Raw genomic sequence first — 15319 nt, 5'->3', positions numbered from 1 at the left:
TTTCTTTCAAATTAGTCCTTGAAATAGCTAAATCAAGTTACAACGATCGCAAAAATATAAAAAGTCATCAAAAACGGGACAAGAACGGGCTTACAATCAAGCTTGAAAGTTGGCCAAACCCTAGCTATGTCTTCCTTTGTGATTTTCGGCCATGGAGGATGAAACTAGAAAAGATGAACACTTATTATTTGTTAATTATATCTTTATTTACCAAATGACTAAAATGCCCTTAATGCCTAACCTTAAAATTTTACCTACTCATGTCCACTTTTGTCCATGCTAAAACACAATGGTCTAATTACCATTTAATGACCTCTAATTTAAGAATTCATAACAATTAGGCACCTTTAACATGAAAAACTCAAGATTTCCACCTATTGCAATTTAGTCCTTCTAGTGAAATTGGACACTTAATCGATAAAATTTCTTAACGAAGTTTTCACACAATCATTCAATCATATTGTAGAACTTAAAGAAATACTAAAATAATTATTTCTACTTTGAATTTGTGGTCTCGAAACCACTATTTTGATTTGACCCAATAAACGGGTTGTTACAACTCTCTCCTTTTAGGGATTTTTGTCCTCAAAAATCTTACTAGAAAAAAGGTTAGGGTACAATTTTCTCATAGCTTCCTCAAGTTCCCACGTAGCCTTTTTGACTCCATTTTGTTGCCACGAAACTTTCACTAGGGCTATGCTTTTATTTCGCAATTGTTTAACTTCTCAACCTAAAATCTTGATCGGTTCTTTACCAAAAGTCATATCGGGTTGAATCTCAACCTTTGCTGGTGAAATCACATGTGATGGATCTAATTGATATCTTCGCAACATAGACACATGAAACAAGTTATGGATCCTTTCTAATTCTGAGGGTAAAACTAGCTGATAAGCCACTAGCCCTATCCTTTCAACTATCTCATACGACCTAATGAAACGCGGACTCAACTTGCCTTTGTGACCAAATATAAGTATTTTCTTCCATAGAGATACTTTCAAAAATACTTTGTGTAACACCCCATACCCGTATCCTATGTTGGGGTAAAATATGAGGCGTTACCTAACTTAAACTCATACTTACAACCAATTTCAAGTCTTCATGACTTGGAAAATTGAAAACTTTCTTAAACTTATCAATATATTCTTAACATGGGTTTACGAGGCCCAAAACACACATCGAAAATCATTCGGGACCAGTCCGAGTCCTTTTGAAAACTATAGAAAAATGTCACTTGACGTAAGGGCACATGCCCGTGCCGAATGGGCAACATGCCCGTGTGACCTTTCCAACATGGCCATGCTAATGGCCCGTGTGTCTCACAAAGCCTAAGCAAAACAGGGACACGCCCGTGTCCTTCACCCGCATGGAATTAATTCTAAATGCACACCTACAGGGGTTTTCACATGGCCTGTCACACGCCCATGTCCTTGGCCTGTGTCCTTCACACGGCCATGACACGCTCGTGTCCTAGCCTGTGTGCAAAAACCTGGTCATTCTGTTTCTGATGTCAGCAGTTCATATGGGTCACACAGCCAAGGAACACGCCCATGTGTAGACCGTGCCCTTCACGCGACTAAGTCACACGGCCATGTCTCTGCCCGTTTGTTTACTATCAAGCATACTGACTTGAAATTTTTACGTGCAGGGGACACACAGCTGGACAACTTGCCCATGGTGCTGGCCATGTGTCACGCACGGCCTAGACACACGCCTGTGTGTCTACCCGTGTGGACAAAATCAGGCTATTTGCCAAGCCTCTTTGCCACCCTTACTTACATAAAAGCAACCTAGCAGTACAAAACTATTTCATGCAATAAAATCAGCCACAATAGACAACATTTCATTTGTGCAATCTAATCATCCATGAACATAACACCCTTTGCATATATCAAAATGAATATTAGCCATCATTAAAGGCCTAATACAAATTGAGGAATTTATCCCTAGTGAACACATTTGGCCAAATTAATAACAACACAAAACTCAAGTCTAGTCCCCTATACATGCCATATTCAAAAATATAAATCAAACTATATCGAATTCTTTGATTAATAGTGTGATCGATATCTCTAACTTCCGTTGATCTTTGAACTAGATAGACAACACTATAAGAAAAAAGGAAAGGAGAAGGAGTAAGCATAAAGCTTAGTAAGTTGCATATAAATAATTATACAACAATATTTTGCCATTCATCAACAAGTATCATAATACACAAGTAGGCATAAGCAAAACTTACTCATCAATACTCAATACACATCATATAGCATATAAGTGGCTCACATTATATACATTCCAAATAGGTACCTGTATCACTCACGACACAGTTATACTTTCCTTATTAACTAGAAATTAGAACTTCTACCATTGAACCATTCGGAATGCTATCGGATATACCATAGCCTCAAACATTGGGTAATATGCTGATGCTGTATCCCAGACACAGTCTTGCACTGGCTTATATCTCAAGTCGAAGCCATGTCCCAGACATGGTCTTACACTGACTATCATCTCGTAGCCTACGCATGTCCCAGACATGTCTTACATTGGCTTATGTCTCGAGGCCGATGCATGTCCCAGACATGGGCCGATGCATGTCCCAGACATGGTTTTACACTAGCTCTCACAAATGACCCCATCGTTATAGCATGAATATCCGATTTATTTCTCTAGGGTTCCAACGAAAATTTTACTATCTCTACTCTCATCACATTTTCTCATTTCCAAAAGTCAAGCAATTTATGCTATAATAATTTCGATACAATTCAGAAACATATATTATCAAAGTAGTTTTATTATTTACATACAACTTACCTTGGATTACAAAACGTGGCGACTAGTCGATTTAGTCGATTTGCTTGACTTTCTCTTGGTCTAGGTTCAGATTCAGTATTTCTTGATCTATAATAGCAAAATACACTTATTTAATACACTTATTTAATCACTAAATAAAATTAGGCAATCAAAAATTCACTTCCTTGGTAAAATGACCATTTTGCCTCTAGACCTTGACAAAATGATCAATTTACCTTTAGGCTCAAAAATCAATTTTTATCGAATTTCTTTAGTTCTCAAGACTAACTGAACCTCTTTGACTCTTATAACAACTCCAAATTCCCACTATTTCACACATTTATTATCTATTTTACAACTTATGCACATTAGTCCCTTTTAGGTGTTTTCATGCTAACATCTTTCACAAAAGTTGTTTATAAGACACCCAAGACTCATTTTCTTTCATAAAAACTCAGCAAACATCACAAATCCATTCATGGAAAAACCCTACACTCTTAATTATTTTGCAAAATAGTACCCTCATTTGAAAGTTCATGCTTCAAGGGCCTCAAAAATACAAAAATATTTAAGAAAAGCCATTAGGATCACTTACTTGTGAAGGCTTAAAGTTGCTGAAATTTCAAGCTCTTATACCCCATTCTTGGCTGAATATTTTGGTAGAGGAAGAAGATGAAAAGGGATGATATAATCCTTCTTTTATCTATTTCTATTTTAGTCAAAATCAGCCACCTAACCCACCAAATTTTAAAATTTTGTCTCCTCTTTGACTCTATGGCCGACTATGCTCCTTTAAAAGGGTCTAATTGCCCTTTAAAATCCCCTAATTTTTATTCTCTAATAAAATAACACCTTTAGCTATCAAATTAGGACTTTTGCACTCTATACGATTTAGTCCTTTTTTGTAATTGAGCTCATAAGCTTTAAAATTAGTTCACCAAATTTTTCGTGCACTAAAATTAACATGTTATGACTCTATATTAATAATAAAATAATTTCTCTAACTTTGGATTCATGGTCCTGAGACCACTATTCCGACTAGCCCCAAAATCAGGTTGTTACATTTCTCCCCCTTTAGGGATTTTTGTCCTCGAAAATGTTACCGGTGAATAAGTTCAGGTACTAATCTCTCATAGTTTCTTCAAGTTCCCATGTGGCTTCCTCGAATCCATGCCTATGGCACAAAACTTTCATAAGTGCTATACTCTTATTCCTCACATGTTTCACATCACGAGTCAATATCTTGACCGGCTCTTCGCCATAAGTCATGTCCAGGTGAATCTCAACCTCTGATGGCGCGATCACATGTGAAAGGTCTGATCTATATCGACGTAGCATGGACACATGAAACACGTCGTGAATCTTTTTCAATTCTGGTGGCAAAGCCAATCGATAGGCAACTGGTTTTACTCTCTCAATAACCTCATAAGACCCTATGAAATGAGGACTTAACTTGCCTTTTCTTCCAAATCTGAGAACCTTTTTCCATAGGGATACTTTTAAAAACACTCGATCACCGACTTGAAATTCGATCTCCTTCTGTTTCAAATCCGCATAGGATTTCTGCCTATCCGAGGCAGCCTTCGAACAGTCGCGAATCACTTAAACTTTTTCTTCAGTCTCCTTGACTAATTCGACCCCGTGAATCTGACTCTCTCTGAGTTCGGTCCAATATAAGGGCATTCGACACCTCTGCTCATATAAAACCTCATAAGGCGCCATCTTCAAACTTGACTGGTAGCTATTGTTGTAGGCGAATTCAACCAAAGGTAAGTACCTTTCCCAACTTCCCTGAAACTTGAGAACATAACACTGCAACATGTCCTTTATCATCTGAATCACTCTTTCTGACTGACCGTCGGTTTGCGGATGAAATGTTGTGCTAAACTCAACTTTGTTTCCGTGCCTCTTGTAACTTTTTCCAAAACCTCGAGGTAAATCTTTGGTCCCGATCTGAAATAATCGATAATGGCACACCATGAAGCCTCACAATCTCGGATATGTATAAGTCAGCCAATTTTTCATGGGAGTAGTCAGTATGCACTGGTATAAAATGCCCCGACTTTGTTAGCTTATCCAAAATAACCTAAACAACATCTTTTTTCTTCGGGGTTAATGGCAAACCCGTCACGAAATCCATGGTAATCTGATCCCACTTCCACTAGGGGATTGTGATAGACTAAAGTAGACCTAAATGTACTTGGTGTTCAGCTTTCACTTGCTGACACACAAGGCACTTGGAAACAAATTCTGAAATGTCTCTTTTCATTCCCAACCACTAATACATTTTCCTCAAGTCATTGTACATTTTCACACTACCCGTGTGAATGGACAAACAACTGCCATGTGCTTCTCATAGAATCTTCTGAATAAGCTCATCATTTTTGGGTTCACAAACTCTATCCTTGAACATTAGACATCCATCGGTGCCAAATTAAAAATCTGATTCAATCCCCGACTCACACTAAGTTCTCTTAACCTACAAATCTTTGTCACAATCCTGAGCTTCACGAATTTCTTGTAGAAACATCGGTCTAGCTCTCAACTCTGCTAGAACTGAGCCATCATCTAACAATGCTAAATTGGCGTTCAATGCTCTCAATGCAAATAATGATTTTCTACTCAATGCATCAGTGACCACATTCGCCTTTCTCGGGTGGTAGTCGATAATCAACTCATAATCCTTTAATAGCTCTAACCATCGTCGTTGCCGTAGGTTCAACTCCTTTTGAGTCATCAAGTACTTAAGACTCTTATGATCAGTGAATACTTGGCATTTCTCACCATACAGATGGTGTCTCTAGATCTTCAACGCGAACACTACATCTACTAGTTCCAAGTCATGGGTCAGGTAATTCCTCTCGTGTGGCTTTAGTTGTCTTGAGGCATAGGCTATAACCTTGCCTTCTTGCATGAGCACACACCCCAAACTATTCAAGGAGGCATTGCTATATATCACAAATTCTTTGCCCGAATCTGGTTGCACTAACACTGGTGCTTTGGTAAACAAAGCCTTTAACTTCTCGAAACTTTGTTGGCACTTTTCTGTCCATTCGAACTTGACATCTTTCTGTAATAGCCTCATCAATGGAGTAGTAATCATAGAAAACCCTTGAACAAACCTTTTATCCCAAGAAGCTTCGAACCTCAGTCACATTCTTTGGCGGTTTCCTCTCAACAATAGCCGAGATTTTGCTTGGGTCAACTCTAATCCCATCACCTGACACAATGTGTTCTAAAAATCCAACCTCCTTAAGCCAAAATTCACTCTTACTGAACTTGGAGTACAATTTCTTGTCTCTCAAGGTCTGTAACACAGTTCCCAAATGCTCCGCGTGTTCACCCTCACCACGCGAGTAAATCAATGTCATCAATAAAAACGACTACAAACTTATCCAGATGCGGTCGAAAAATGCAGTTCATCAAATCCATAAACACCGTCGGGGCATTAATCAAACCAAAGGGCATGACAAGGAACTCATAATGCCTGTATCTCGTCCGAAAAGCAGTCTTCGGTACATCTTGCTCTTTAACTCTCAACTGATAATAACCAGACCTCAAGTCTATATTGGAGAACACCTTGGCTCCCTTCAACCGGTCGAATAAATCATCAATCCTTCCTTGGCAAAGGATACTTATTCTTCATAGTTACCTTATTAAGCTATCTATAGTCGATACACAACCTCATCGACCCGTCTTTCTTTTTCATAAACAACACTAGTGCGCCCCACAATGAATAACTAGGTCTCACAAAACCTTTATCCGTTAACTCTTGTGGCTGTAGTTTCAACTCTTTCAACTCTATTGGGGCCATTCTATAAGGAGCGATCGAGATAGGTGTCGTACCAGGGACCAACTCGATACCAAATTCAACTTTCCTAGCTAGGGGTAATCCTGGTAACTCTTCCGGGAACATATCTATAAACTCACAAACCACTGGTACTGATTCAATCTTCGACTCAGACACTTGAGTATTCAACACAAAAACGAGATAAGCCTCATATCTTTTCCTCAAATATTTTTCAGCAACCAAAGAGGATATCACCACAGGCGGTTTATTCGGTTCATTTGGTCCAACCCGAAGGGCATTCCCATATTCACATCTCAACTCAATAACTTTTCTCCCACAATCCACTACAACACTGTGAGAAGTCAACCAATCCATCCCAAGGATTACATCAAATTCATTAAATAGCAATAACATCAAATTAGCTGAAAAACAATAACCTCTAATTGTCAAAGGACAATTTCTACACACTTGGTCTACAAGCACATATCTACTTAAAGGGTTAGACACTTTTATCACAAATTTTGTGGGCTCTACTAACATGTTCATACGAGGTATCAATTTTATACAAATATAAGAGTGGATCAACCCCGGGTCAATTAAAGCAATAACAAATATTTCATAGATACAAATGGTACCCGTAATCACGTCGGGAGACTCTGCCTCTTCCTAGGCACGAATATTGTAAGTCCTTACAAGTGCTCTGCCCTCGGGCTTCACTGCAGCATCTCTGGGTACACCTCTACTAGAAGCCCCACTTCCAGGGTTCCTTTGTGATCTACTCCTCAATGGAGAACTACTTGCCTTCACTTCTTGCTTTTTCTCTCCCTCTTCTACATCGAGATAGTCTCGGATGAAATGGTCCAGTGACCCGCATTTAAAACACCCCCTTTCTTTACCTCGACACTCATCAAAATGGCATCTACCACATTGTAAACATTCTGGCCTAATTGGCCGAGCACTACCGACGCTCACAACAAAAATGGTCTGAGCTCTAGAAGTTGCATTCTGTCGATTCTTGTTTCTGTTCGAAAACCCCACCGAAGCATTCGATCGGGTAGTGAACTCTCTTGATCTTTTAGATGAGGACTGTTGTGATTTCCCCATCTGTCTCTTCTTTGAATCCCGCGACTCAATAGCCGCTTTCCTCGTTTCTTTTACTAGCTCCTCTGCCTTGCATGCTCTCTCAACGAGCACTACAAACTCTCTTATCTCTAAAATACCAACAAACACTGGGATATCTTCATTGAGGCCATCCTCGAACCTCTTACACATGGCTGCTTCTGAGGACACGTACTCCCACGCGTATTTGCTGAGTTTCACAAATTCTCGATCGTACTTTGTCACTGTCCTACTTCCTTGCTTCAACTCAAGGAATTCCTTTCATTTTTGGTCTATGAACCTCTAGCTAATATTTTTCTTTCGGAACTCTTCTTGGAAGAATTCCCACGTTATTCTCTCTCTTGGTACCACAGACACGAGTGTCCTCTACCACTAGTAAGCTGAATCTAGCAAGAGCGACATGGCATATTTCACGCACTCCTCAGGTGTGTATGACAATTCGTCGAATACCCTGATGGTATTCTCTAACCAAAACTCTGCTTTCTCCAGGTCATCATCAAGATTTGCCCGAAATTCTTTTGCCCTTTATTTTCGGATCTTGTTTACCGGAGGCTTCTCTCTCTCAATTATGTTCGCACCTTGTGGAGCTACTGGAGAATACTAAGGAATCGGAGGAGGTAGGGGAGGTGGAGTGTTCGAATTCACACGAACAAACTCCGTGTACCAAACATCCATCATTTGGAGATAGACTTCTTTAGCCCCTCCGCCTTGGCCTATAGTGACGGGCTCACTCTCAACTAGCGTGATCCCTTCGGCGGGAGCCGACGCATTACTCTCCATGTCATCCTCCGTAGCTCTATTAGGATCCATTTACTATATAAAAACATAATTCATAATCATTAGAAATCGTCACACTATCAGTATACAATTATGGCATGTATAGCTAGACTCTTACTCTCACTAGGTTAGTCCTAGATCCGGCTGAACCATGCTCTGATACCACTAAATGTAACAACCTATACCCGTATCCTATGCCGGGGCAGAATATGAGGCGTTACCTAACTTGAACTCATACTTACAACCAATTTCGAGTCTTCATGACTTGGAAAATTTAAAACTTTCTTAAACTTATCAATATATTCTTAACATGGGCTTACGAGGCCCAAAACACACATCGCAAATCATTCAACCAATCCGAGTCCTTTTGACAACTATAGGGAAATGTCACTTGACACAAGGGCAGACGCCCCATGTGGAAGGGGCAACACGCCCATGTGACCATTCCAACATGGCCGTGCTAATGGCCCTTGTGTCTCACATAGCCTAAGCAAAACAGGGACATGCTCGTGTCTTTCATCATTGTGGAATTAATTCTAAATGCACACCTACAGGGGTTTTTACATGGCCTGTCACACGCCCGTGCCCCTGGCCCGTGTGCAAAAACCTAGACATTCTGTTTCTGACGTCAGCATTTCATAAGGGTCACACGGCCAAGGCACATGCACATGTGCTAGACCGTGCCCTTCACACGGCTGAGACACACGGCCGTGTCTCTGTCTGTGTGTTTACTATCATGCATACTGACTTGAAATTTTTACGTACAGAGGACACACGGCTGGACAACACGCCCACGGTGCTGACATACGGCCTAGACACACGCCCATGTGTCTACCCGTGTTGACAAAATCAGGCTATTTACCAAGCCTCTTTGCCACCCTTACTTACACAAAAGCAACCTAAAACTAGTACAAAACTATTTCATGCAATAAAATCAGTCACAATAGACAACATTTCATTTGTGCAATCTACTCATCCATGAACATAACACCCTTTGCATAATCAAAATGAATATTAGCTATCATTCAAGGCTTACTACAAATTGAGGAATTTATCTCAAGCCAACACATTTGGCCAAATTAATAACAACACAAAACTCAAGTCTAGTTCGTTATACATGCCATATTCAAAAATATAAATCAAACTATACGAAATGCTTCGATTGATAGTGTGATCGATATCTCTGACTTTTGTTGATCCTTGAACTAGATAGATGGCACTATAAGAAAAAGGAATGGAGAAGGAGTAAGCATAAAGCTTAGTAAGTTGCATATAAATAATTATACAACAATTGGGCATAAGCAAAACTTACTCATCAATACTTAATACACATCATATAGCATATAATGTGGCTCACATTTTATATATTCCAAATAGGTACCTGTATCACTCACGGCATGGTTATACTTTCCTCATTAACTAGAAATTAGAACTTCTAGCATTGAACCATTCGGAATGCTATCAGATATACCATATCCTCAAACATGGGGAATGATGCCGATGTCGTGTCCTAGACACGGTCTTACACTGGCTTATATCTCAAGTCGAAGCCATGTCCCAGACATGGTCTTACACTGACTATCATCTCGTAGTCGACGCATGTCTCAGACATGTCTTACACTGGCTTACATCTCTAGGCCGATGCATTTCCCAGACATGTCTTACACTAGCACTCATCTCAATGCCGACGCCATGTCCCAGACATGGTCTTACACTAGCTCTCACAAATGGCCCCATCGTTATGCCATGAATATCCGATTTATTTCCCTAGGGTTCCAACGGAAATTTTACTATCTCTACTCTCATTACATTTTCTTATTTCACAAGTCAAGCAATTTATGCTATAATAATTTCGATACAATTGAAACACATATACTATCAAAGTAGTTGTATTATTTACATACAGCTTACCTCGGATTACAAAACGTGGCGACTAGTCGATTTAGTCGATTTGCTTGGCTTTCTCTCGGTCTAGTTCGAATTCGATATTTCTTAATACATAGTAGCAAAATACACTAATTTAATCACTAAATAAAATTAGGCAATCAAAAATTCACTTCTTTGGTAAAATGACCATTTTGTCCCTAGACTTTGACAAAATGACCATTTTACCCTTAGGCTCAAAAATCAATTTTTATGAAATTTATTTATTTCTCAAGACTAACCGAACCTCTTTGACTCTTATAACAACTCCAAATTCCCACTATTTCACACATTTATTATTTATTTTACAACTTATGAACATTAGTCCCTTTTAGGTGTTTTCATGCTAACACCTTTCACAAAAGTTGTTTATAAGACACCCAAGAATCATTTTCTTTCATAAAAACTCATAAAACATCACAAATCCTTTCGTGGCAAAACCCTAGAGTCTTAATCATTTTGCAAAATAGTACCATCATTTGAAAGCTCATGCTTCAAGGGCATCAAAAGTACAAAAATATTTAAGAAAAACCATTAGAATCACTTACTTGTGAAGGCTTAAAGTTGCTGAAATTTTGAAGATCTTAAAACCCTATTCTTTGCTAAAAATTTTTGTGAAGGAAGAAGATTATAAGGGATGATATCATTCTTCTTTTATCTATTTCTATTTTAGTCAAAATAAGCCACCTAACCCACCAAATTTTAAAATTTTGTCTCCTCTTTGACTCTATGGCCAGCTATGGTCCATTAAAAGGGTCTAATTGCCCTTTAAAATCCACCAATTTTGATTCTCTAATAAAATAACACCTTTAGCTATCAAATTAGGACTTTTCACTTTATACGATTTAGTCCTTTTTTGCAATTGAGCTTACAAACGTTAAAATTAGCTCACCAAATTTTTTATGCACTAAAATAAACATTCTATGACTCTATATTAATAATAAAATAATTTCTCTGACTTTATATTTGTGGTCTCGAGACCACTATTCTAACTAGCCCCAAAATCGGGCTGTTACACTTTGTCACCAACTTGAAATTCAATATCCTTTCATTTCAAATTTGCGTACGATTTCTATCGGTCCGAAGCTGCTTTTAAACAATCACGGATTACTTTCACTCTCTTTATTTTCTCTAATCAAATCAACCCTGTGAATCTATTTCTTACTGAGCTCGGTCCAGTACAATGGAGTTCGACACTTGCGGCCATACAGTGCCTCATACAGTGCCATCTTTATACTCGATTGATAACTATTGTTGTAAGCAAATTTGATTAAAGGTAGATATTTCTCCCAACTACCTTTGAACTCTAAAACACAACAGCGAAGCATATCTTCGAGAATTTGAATCACTCTCTCAGATTGACCATTGGTTTGAGATGGAACGCGGTACTAAAATTCAACTTTGTACCCAACGCTTCTTGAAGTTTCTTCCAAAATTGCGACGTAAGCCTCGGATCTCTATCTGAAATAATAGAAGTAGGCACCCCGTGCAATCTAACAATCTCAGCAATGTACAATTCAACTCACTTATCAAATGAATAATTAGTACGTATTGGAATAAAGTGACCCGATTTCATCAATCTATCAACAACGACCTATACAACATCTTTTTTCTTCGGAGTCAAAGGTAACCCCAGTATGAAATCCATTGTAACTCTATCCTATTTCCACTCGGGTATAGTCACAGGATGAAGTAAACCAGATGGTACTTGATGTTCGGCCTTTACTTATTGACAAATCAAACATATCGATACAAATTTAGAAATATCTCTATTCATACCTAACCACCAATACAATTTCTTCAAATCATTGTACATCTTCGTACTTCCTGGGTGAAAAGACAGACAACCACTGTGTGCCTCGTGAAGAATTTTCTGAATAAGCTCAGTATCTCTCAATACAGAAATCCTACCTCAGAACATCAATCATTGGCCCCAATTTGAAAATCTAAATCACTAGTCGATTCGCACTGAACTCTTTTAGCCTGAAGTTATTTGTCACTAGTTTGAGCTTCAAAAATTTGCTGAAGAAATACTGGCCTAGTTTTCAATTCAGCTATAATTGAGTCATCATCAGATAAAGTTAGTCGCGTATTCCTTGTTCTCAAAGCAAACAAAGATTTTTTTTAAAGCATCGACGACTATATTCGCCTTTCCTGGATGATAATTTATTACCAACTCATAATCTTTTAATAGCTCGAGCCATCTCCATTGTTGTAAATTCAAATCCTTCTGAGTCATTAAATACTTCAAACTGTTGTGGTCGGTAAAGATGTGGCACTTCTCACAGAATAAATGGTGTCGCCAAATCTTTAAAGCAAACACAATGGCAGCCAATTCTGAATCCTGCGTCGGATAATTCTTTTCATGTGGTTTCAACTGTCTCATGGCATTAACTATCACTTTTCCATCTTGCATCAACACACATCCAAGACAGTTCAATGACGTGTCACTGAAAATCACAAACTCTTTCTGTGACTCAGGTTGTGTAACAGCTCATTTTTAGTCAAATAAAAAAATGGTTTTGAGACCACAAATCTAAGGTAAAAATATTCATTTTATTATTATTTTAATGTCTACAGCATAATAATATCTTTGTGTGAAAATTTCATTAAGAAATTTTATCGTTTGATTGATCAATTTGATAAAAAAGACTTAATTGTGTAAGGTGTAAAAGTGTTGTTCTAATAGATTAAAGTATCTATTAGTTATGGATTATATAAGTGAAAGTTCTTATGTTTTTATTAAACCATTACTATAGGTAATGGACATTTATGGGCATAAATTAAGTGAATTTTAATGTTTTAAACCATGGTTAAAATGGTAAATTATTAAAAAAAACCTAAGTAAAATAATGAAAACAAATGATTGTCTTCCTAAGTATTATCATCCATCGAAAATCAACTAAAGAAACGTCATATTTGAAGCTTAAATTTTTGGCTAGGGTTCATCCTTACATGTAAGCTCGTTTTTGATCTGTTTTTATTGATTTTTATGCTTTTGAGATAGCTGCTTTGTATTTTAGGTAGCTCGTACCTTAAATTTCAAAACTGTTAAAGATTTATCATGTTGCCATTTTTGAATGCTTGAGTAATCTGATGATTTATGATAGATTTGGAAGGTTTAATGTTAGATTAATAGTTTTTGTAAAGTGATTTTTGATAAAAAATGACAAAAAAGGATTAAATTGAGAAAATGTCAAAATGTAGTGGCTAAAGTGTGAATAATTAAAAATATGGTCTGCTAGTAACATGTATTAAATTCGGCTAAGCATGGGTTTGTACTAAATTACATGAATTTGCAATTTTTTTGTAATAAGGACAAAATTATAAAAAATGTGAAAGTTTAGGGGCAAATGTGTAAAATATCCCTAATGTATATTTTGGATTGAATTGAATAAATAGTTGACTAAATGATTTAATTTTGAATATATTTAGATCAAGAAAAATAGAATTCGGATCAAGATCGGGGAAAATGAAAGTTATCAACTAATCTACTCGATTCACTGTTTTAATATCTAAGGTAAGTTCGTATGGATTAAGCATTGTTATAAATACACTTTAAATGCTTTGATATTGTATAAATTGTGTATATGAGATTATAGTCATGTTTGACGACGATTCAGATATATATATATGGCACTTAGTGTGCGATTCAGAATAGCTTCGGCTATATATGGCACTTAGTGTGCGAGACTGAGATAGCTTTGGCTATGTAAGGCACTTAGTGTGTGAGATTATAATAGCTTCAGCTATGTATTGGCACTTAGTGTAGGAGATATCGAGTATTCAATAGTATTCTAAAAAAAGTATGAGTTTGTTACAAAATTGTATAGGTATATACATATAAAGTATGAGATTCAAATAGAAAAAATTGTGAATTTTCATATAAGCATATGATTAAGCAAATGGAAGGTTTGTTGTTATCATGAATTATATGTTATATAGTTAAAATTGAGGATTTATGTATTATGAGTTGTTGAGTATATTTCGTACGAGCTTACTAAGCTTTATAGCTTACTTTGTTTATTTTTTCCATGTTTTATAGTGATTTCAAAACTAGCTCAGATTTGGGAATCGTCGGAGACTAGTCACACTATCCACCATCACTTTGGTACTTTTGATCTCATGGTTTGGTCATATGGCATGTATAGGATTATGATTGTTTTTTATATGTATTTTGTTAGTGAGTTTTTCTATTTGAGATGGCTTGTGAATGATTATGTTTTGGTTTGTATATATATATAGTTGTGAGACTTGGCTTAATTTGGCTAGTTTGGTGATGTATATAGAAGTGTGCTTATGCCTTGTATTATGAGGTTTATGAAATTGGTATCATGCTTGTGAATTGGTTCAAAATGATGCATGTTAAGTAAAGGTTTAGCTAGTTGATTTGTATGTATATTTTGGTATGTTTTGATAGAGTAAGATTTGAAGTTATGAGCATGTTGGAATATTGGTATTGGATATGGTATGAATTAATCTTGACTGTGGCTAAATGGGATGTTTATTTAGGCTTTGAATTGGTGCCAATTTGATTGTGTAGGTATATGCAGATTTAGGTGGCAAATTGGCTTGGTAAATAGCCTATTTTTGTCCACACGGGCAGAGACACGAGTGTGTGACACACGATCATGTTGCATAGCCGCGTGTCCCTTGGTGTTGAAATTAAAATTAAGTTAGTATGCTCCACACGGCCTTACATACGGACGTGTAACTTGGGCGTGTGGCATAAGTCAGTATACCCCATATGTTTGGCACAACCTAGCACACTGCCTGACACACGGGCATGTGTGGCCATTTGTAGGCACACGGACATGTGTGTTGGTCGTCTGACCCAAGTCAGAGAGTTACACAGGGTAGGACACGAGCTGGGACACTGCCATGTGCTCCCATTTTGAATGTTCACACGGCCTGTGACAC

The sequence above is a fragment of the Gossypium hirsutum genome, chromosome A03 (assembly GCF_007990345.1).
Source record: "Gossypium hirsutum isolate 1008001.06 chromosome A03, Gossypium_hirsutum_v2.1, whole genome shotgun sequence".
In the NCBI taxonomy this organism is placed as follows: domain Eukaryota; kingdom Viridiplantae; phylum Streptophyta; class Magnoliopsida; order Malvales; family Malvaceae; genus Gossypium; species Gossypium hirsutum.
The sequence above is the reverse complement of the archived record's forward strand: the minus strand, read 5'-3'. Positions refer to the sequence as shown.